This window comes from Microplitis mediator, chromosome 7 (assembly GCF_029852145.1).
Source record: "Microplitis mediator isolate UGA2020A chromosome 7, iyMicMedi2.1, whole genome shotgun sequence".
In the NCBI taxonomy this organism is placed as follows: Eukaryota; Metazoa; Arthropoda; class Insecta; order Hymenoptera; family Braconidae; genus Microplitis; species Microplitis mediator.
Window position 1 is genome coordinate 23,404,553 of NC_079975.1, and position 7,347 is coordinate 23,411,899.

The 7,347-nt window shown below is 29.0% G+C and overlaps 2 long non-coding RNA genes across 2 annotated transcripts; both read left to right on the top strand.

Annotated features, from left to right (window-relative positions):
* Positions 1-289: 289 nt before the first annotated feature.
* LOC130670872 (uncharacterized) lies at positions 290-2,249 on the top strand. Its single transcript, XR_008990443.1, has 4 exons — positions 290-351; positions 1,664-1,759; positions 1,838-1,873; positions 1,958-2,249. It is a non-coding gene; the product is annotated as an uncharacterized LOC130670872 (long non-coding RNA).
* Positions 2,250-3,780: 1,531 nt separating this feature from the next.
* LOC130670873 (uncharacterized) lies at positions 3,781-4,765 on the top strand. Its single transcript, XR_008990444.1, has 5 exons — positions 3,781-3,912; positions 4,104-4,199; positions 4,279-4,308; positions 4,391-4,426; positions 4,507-4,765. It is a non-coding gene; the product is annotated as an uncharacterized LOC130670873 (long non-coding RNA).
* The last annotated feature ends 2,582 nt before the right edge of the window (positions 4,766-7,347 follow it).

Genomic DNA, 7,347 nt, shown 5'->3' on the forward strand with positions numbered 1-7,347 from the left:
CACAATTAATCAAAAGGTGTGAGTTTTGAGCACAAAAAATGTTGTTTTAAATAATTAAATATTTTTTCAAAATTATTAATGCAGGTGAATTTCATCAAAACATAATTATTGAAGTGTAACATGTAACCTTTTGAATTAACTTTCTGTATGAGTTGATATAACCACCAGACTATGAAATTTTTACTGATTTTAAAAAAATAACGATTTGAGGTTATGAACCAATTGATTAAATATTCAAGTCGCGTCATGCACAAAACTTGCGATAAAATCGAATATAAAAGGCGGGTATTTTTTATGCAATTCATTACAACGACTTTGTTGAGTTTATTAGCACTTTAATTATACTCTCAGGTATAATAATTATTATTATTGATTTTTTTTTTTAATTATTATTCTTTTTCTTTTTAATTCCGGCTCAACGCCTTTTAAATTTTAAACTTTGGAACTTTTATCGGAAGATTATACAGTTTTTTAATTTTGATAAGTTTCTGATAAAAATTTATCTAAAATTATTTATGTTGTTCGTGATAATTTTTTTTAATTCATATGTTCTGATAATGATGATTTAATTTTTTTACAATTTTTGAAAAGTATAAATTTTTTCCTTCTATCCTTTTTTCAAAAAAGAGTCAAGAGCAATATAAATATCGATTGAATTCAACTCAAAATTGAAAGTTCTATATGTCGAACTTTTTTAGAATCTTTTTGTAACGAATTTTTTTTGCATAGGTCTATACTAGGGTGGCGCAAAAAAACCGACTATTTTTTTTTTTTCCATCTCGCATGAAAATTTGTTGGTTTACGATGTTTTAAGAAGCCTCTCCACAAATCAGCTCGATAAAAAATTTTTGAGAGGTCGCTCACGAATTTTGAAAATATAAAAAATGATCGAAATTCGGATTTTTATTTAAAAAATTTTTTTTTTCTCGTGGCAGCAATAGTTTATATTTGTAAAATCATGACTATGCTGAAAATTTCAGCCCAAAATTTAAATATTTAAACGGCGCTCAAGAATTTTGAATGTTTCCGAGCGCAATCTCTTGGACGTTTTTGAGCGACCCTTAAATATTAATAATAAAGCTTCTCGATTTTTTCACTATGAATTTGCATGACAATGAATGAAAATATAACCCGAGAAATAGAAATAATAAGTTATTTACATACTTTTTTATTTTTTAATCCAATTTGTAGGTTTTTTCGCTTATTCAAAACTTACCAAATTTTATTGTTTAAGACTGTCCTGTATATTTTTGGTTATGCAAAAGTAATATTTAAGTGAAATGACAATAATTGAGTTATAAAAACTAATTCAAACTATTAGTTACATATTATCAGTTAATATTCGAAATTCTTGAGCGCCGTTTAAATATTTAAATTTTGGGCTGAAATTTTCAGCATAGTCATGATTTTACAAATATAAACTATTTCTGCCACGAGAAAAAAAAAAAATTTTTAATAAAAATCCGAATTTCGATCATTTTTGATATTTTCAAAATTCGTGAGCGACCTCTTAAAAATTTTTTATCGAGCTGATTTGTGGAGAGGCTTCTTAAAACATCGTAAACCAACAAATTTTCATGCGAGATGGAAAAAAAAAAAATAGTCGGTTTTTTTGCGCCACCCTAGTCTATACATTAAAAATTATAATAACTTCTAATTTCAGTTAATTACCAATTACTTCGCCAAAATGACTTTCAAATCGTTGGCTCTTATCTTATTAGTCGCACTGTTGTCAATTGTTGGAATTGCTCAAGTTGCAGTAAGTTCAAAAATATATTTTTAATGAAATTATTCAAAAATATCTTTAAATTATTTATTTATTTTCCTCTAATTACAGGCGTGTCCATGTGAAACAACAACCACGCAAGCTCCCGTAAGTTTAAAAATTGATTTTTAATTTTTGTCTAATTTCCAATAAATTTTGAATTATTATTTATGTAATCTTTTAATATTATAGAGTGAATGTTCGACAACTCCTTCTTGCCCATCATAAGTAGAAGGAAAGTAGTGACGGAAATAATAATGACGATGATCCCGTGAATAAAAATCAAGGATCTGGCTCAGATGTTTCGGCAATTTTATTAACTTTCATTATTTCCGCTTGGTCACCGCATCCGTCGATCTCTTCCTTTTCAAAACAACTCCATGCATAATTTTACATAATTAAAAATAGGATTTTACTCGATTTCTTTTTTTTGTAAAATGAATCTAACATCAGCATGTTCAATAAAAATTGCCAATCTAATAAACTTGTCTACTTTTTTTTACATTTAAGAAAAAAAAATCTGAAAATCGGTTGACCCTGTGGGCCAACCCCAAAACTTCTCCCTGTTTTCGAGCTCAAAGCGCTCGAAATCGTTATTATTAGTAAACTTTTGAGCTCTGCGAGGTCAAAAAACGATGGGACCGAAAAAATATACATTTTCGCTCAAAAAAGTAATTTTTGTTCGGCGATGTCATTGGAAAAAATAGATCAATTTGCACGTGCTCTGCGGCAATCAAAAGAAGTTGATACCGGAATTTAATCAAACTTTGAAAATTTGAAAACTTTTCACGAATATCACAAATAATATTTTTTTATTAAATTAATCGATTTGAGTAAAATAGAAAATTGATTACCAGAGTAAACAGTATTTTATAAAAAATCATTTTATCAATGCAGTAAATTATAGAAATTATTGAAAAACATTAAATAAACTTTCATTTATTAATTATAGGAAATAAGTAAATACATAATGAGAATTGAAAAACAATAAGTTGGCTACAGAATCTAGCAATATATTATTTTATATAGTGGAAACCTAAACATGCAAACCTTCTCAATAAGACTATTTATAGATAAATTGAGAAAAATATAGATAGCCCGAACTGGGAATCGAACCCAGACCATGTCGGTAACGCGTCGAGTGCTCTACCAGTTGAGCTATCCGATCCTATACTATATTCCATTCAATTATGTTCCTGAAGATCAGAATGTTTTTCGCGCAAAGAAAATTGGAAAGTAACAAATCTACTGGATGACTAGATTCCTGAAATGTTTCGCATTTAAATGCTGATATGTCAGCCCAAAAACCGTAGACTTTTTCCCTATCCCCGAAACGATTTCTTAAGTAGTCGAATTACATGAATTTTTTAATTTTCGTGAAGCGAAAAACGTTCCGATCTTCAGGTACATATTCAATTTAATCTATAACTTATTGAGCCACACCGTCCATCGTACGGTGGAAACCTAAACATACAAACCTTCTCAATAAGACTATTTATAGATAAATTGAGAAAAATATAGATAGCCCAAACTGGGAATCGAACCCAGTATCTATCAACTACTAAGTACTTGATAAAGTCTAAATAAATTGACAAAACGTCGTACATTAGTATAACCTAACATCTAATGTTTCTTTAGTCCACATACCTACGATTCAAACTACTTAATTATGGAAATACTTAGCAAATATTATGGCAACTATTCCATCAAGAACGGTAATCATTACCATAATTCAATTATCATACGATACAGGAATTGCTCCTATAGTTATGAAAGCTTTTCCCAGAAATTACCTGGGTCAAAAATAAAGGTTGATTTAGACTTGATCGTCTAAAATCGTGACTATGTAAGACCAGCTAAGTCACAATTTAAGACGACCAAATCTATATCAAGTTTTGTTTTTGACCATAATATAATATAACACAATTAATCAAAACGTGTGAAATTATAAACAAATATATGAGTTGATATAATGTTCAGATGATGGAATTTTGACTGATTTCGAATTCGAAGCAATTGATCAAATATTGAAATCGCAGTATACGTCAAACTTATGATAGAACAGAGTATAAACGGCGGATATATTTTATGCAATTCATCATTATACGTATCAGTTGAGTTCGTCAGCACTTCAATAATACTCGCAGGTATTATTATTATTTATTTTTTTAAATATAAAGTTATAAATCTACTACATTTTTGTTGTTAAAATCCTAAAAGTTCGATAAAAGTTAAACTTGAAGTTTTAACCTGTTTCAAAATTATAAGTTCTACAAGTCGAACTTCTTTGGAATCTTTTTGGAACGAATTTTTTTTACACCATAACTTTTAATTTCAGTTGATTACCAATTATTTCGCCAAAATGACTTTCAAATTGATGGCTCTTGTTTTATTATTCGCACTGTTGTTAATAATTGGAATTGTTCAAGTAGCGGTAAGTCCAAAAATCAAATTTTTGTTAAAATTATTTTTAAATTGTTTATCTATTTTTCTTTCATTTCCCTCTCAAACAGGAATGCTGCTCACATAAATGTGGTTGTCGTGTAAGTCTAGACATTAATTTTTCATTTTTTTGAATTTCCCTAAATTTTTAATTATTACTTATGCACTCTTTTAATAATATAGACTGGCGGTTCAAAGCCCTGCCATTGCAAACCCTGCGTAAGTCTAAATACATATTTTTAATTATATTTTAATTTCAATGAAATTCATATTGTTTACTTCATTTATTCTTATTGCAGCATTGCCACTGACAAGGTAGAGAGTAGCGACGGAAATAATAATGGCGATGATCCCGTGAATAAAAATCGGGGATCTGGGTCAGGTGTTTTGGCAATTTTCATAACTTTTATCATTTCCGCTTGGTCACCGCGTCCGTCATTCTCTTCCTTTTCGAAACAACTCCATGCAGAATTTTACATAATTAAAAATAGGATTTTACTCGAGTACTGTTTTTTGTAAAATGAATCTAACATCAGCATGTTCAATAAAAATTGCCAACCCAATAAATTTGTCTATTTTTTTTTCACATAAATTTCATAACAAAATTGTTCCTATAAAATATTGAATATGAAAAATTATGAAATTTTTTGGAATCTGGAAACAAATAATTTGTTGGATGATCATCAATCAGGATTTCGGAGACATCATAGTACACAGATCGCATTACTGAGGTTAACTGATGAGATTCGTAAAGCCATTGATAATGATAATCTCACATTTTTAATAGTATTGCACGCCTCGGACGCGATAGCGGGAGAGGTTGTGCTCTATAATCGACTTGTCGTGAAAACGTGATTTTCCTACCTTTAATCATTTCTGCTAATTTTATAGTATTGGCAGGGTGCGCAACGAAAACGACATCTGTCGACCGCATTAAATCATCCTCAAAAAGCACAGAGAGAATACGGAAAGTTTTTATAAACAAATAATCAAAATTTTTAGAGATTGCGAAATATATGTGTGATACCACATTTGAAAGGTGGAAAAATATAGAGTAGATTGTACTGAAAAAAATAAGTATAAAAAATTTTAATAAATACAAAATAAATATCATTTTGAACAGCATAAGGTTAGCTTGTAATAATAATAATAATAACAACAATAATAGTCATAATAACAAATGAGTTAAAATAATTATAATTTTCTAAAGTTAAAATTATTAATTTGCATTAAGTAAAGAAATTAAAGTGATTTTAATTATTCGTAATTTTAAATTTTAAAACTCAATAATTAAAAATACTTTGTGTTAAAAATTTTTAATTTGAAAAATTCCCCGTAATAATTTTTAGCCAAAGATGAACATCATGGATGGAAATGTATAAAACTTGTAATTACTATTTCTGTCAGTATTTTTGCAATTAACAACACAACTACTTGTTCTTATTTTTTAACACTGCTTTCATTTAACTATTCACAAGGCAAGTGCGATTTAACGCGTAATTCGTCCACTGCAGGCGCTACAATAGATTCGATTGTACCCACCCTATACTCCGCACCCTGCCAATTCAAATAAGTAAATAGAAGAAATTTTCAGTTACCGTTGAGAAAAAAATTTTTTCTTTTCTGCGGGCAAAGTGGGGTACCCCCTTAAAAAGGTAAAAAAAAAAATTCTGGATTTTAAACGAATTTGATTGAGTTGTATGTTTTTTAAGTAATTTACATGAAGAAAAATTATATTTTACATGTTTATTGGATACAAAAGAAGAAAAAAAATTTTTAATAGATTTTATCATAAAACAAACGTTATTAATATTTTTCAACTGACAATTGATTTTTGAATAAGTTTACCAAAAAAAATTCAAAGTAACGCTTAATTATATTTACAGAAGTGATTTTGGAATGTTTAAAACCATTTAAAATATAAAATTTTTTTTTATCAAATTTTGGGGGTACCCCGTTTTGCCTACCCTACCCCCTTTTGCCCCCTTTCCCCTATATATAGATATATATGTATATATTAAACACTCACACCAACTCAAAAGTACACCGTGCTCGCTACTAGCGGAAAAATCGTTAGCAGCTAGCAAAAAAATCGCTAACTGCTAACGAAATAATCGCTTGCAGCTAACGATTTTTAATCGCTAGCTACTAAAGAAAATAATCGCTAGCAGCTAGCGATTATTTTGTTCAGTGCAAACAATATTTTATAAAAAATAATTTTATCAATGCAGTAAATTATTAAAAAATAATAAATAAAATTTTATTTATTAATTATAAGAAATAAGTAAATACGTAATAAGAACTGAAAAAAAAGGTAGCTACGGAATCTAGGAATATATTATTACACAGTGAAATATTATTTACGAATATTAAGTATACTTGGTAGTTAATAATTTAAAAGAGCGTACGTATTAATCATAATTGTCTGGCGCCAGGAAGTTAAAACTCAATCAAATGTTTCAACCTGTACTGTATTATTTACTGAAACATTTTAAATGTAACATTTTAAATCAATAAGAATTAAATATATTTCTTTTTATTTTCAATAACAAAAAAAAATGCAAATTGACGGTCGTTTTTTATAAAAATATCAAAGTTGTCTCAGTCAGGCGTATCACACGCACGCGCGAATAAATGCGATAAGAGAGTACGCAGGAGAGCGTGAAATTGAATTACGACACGCGGGCTCGCGCGCTGAGCCCGCGATCATAATGCATCCCTGCGGTGAGCTGTTTCACACGGATGTTCGAAGAATCGAATATTCAATTGTCGGCGGCATTCGTGCCGCCTCTTATATATATATGTAACATACTTCACTTATACATTACTATATCTATAGATCTATACGTGTATAAATAAAAATACAACCGACGAATTTATATCACGATGAAAGGGTTAACGGTATTATTAAAAGTTTTTTTATTTTATTCTTTTTTTTTTTTTTTTTCACTTATTCAACAGGGCAAGTTAATTATTTAAGAGCCAGATCGAGATGATCCGTTTGATTTTAAGTATTCGATGACTCGACGGATTTTATCTTTTTATTCATTTTTTTTTTATTAATTAAAAAACTTTAGGGTAGAGGCGGGACAGTTATCGCGGGAAGAGCTGTTACTTTGTATGTAATATTTCAAGTATAA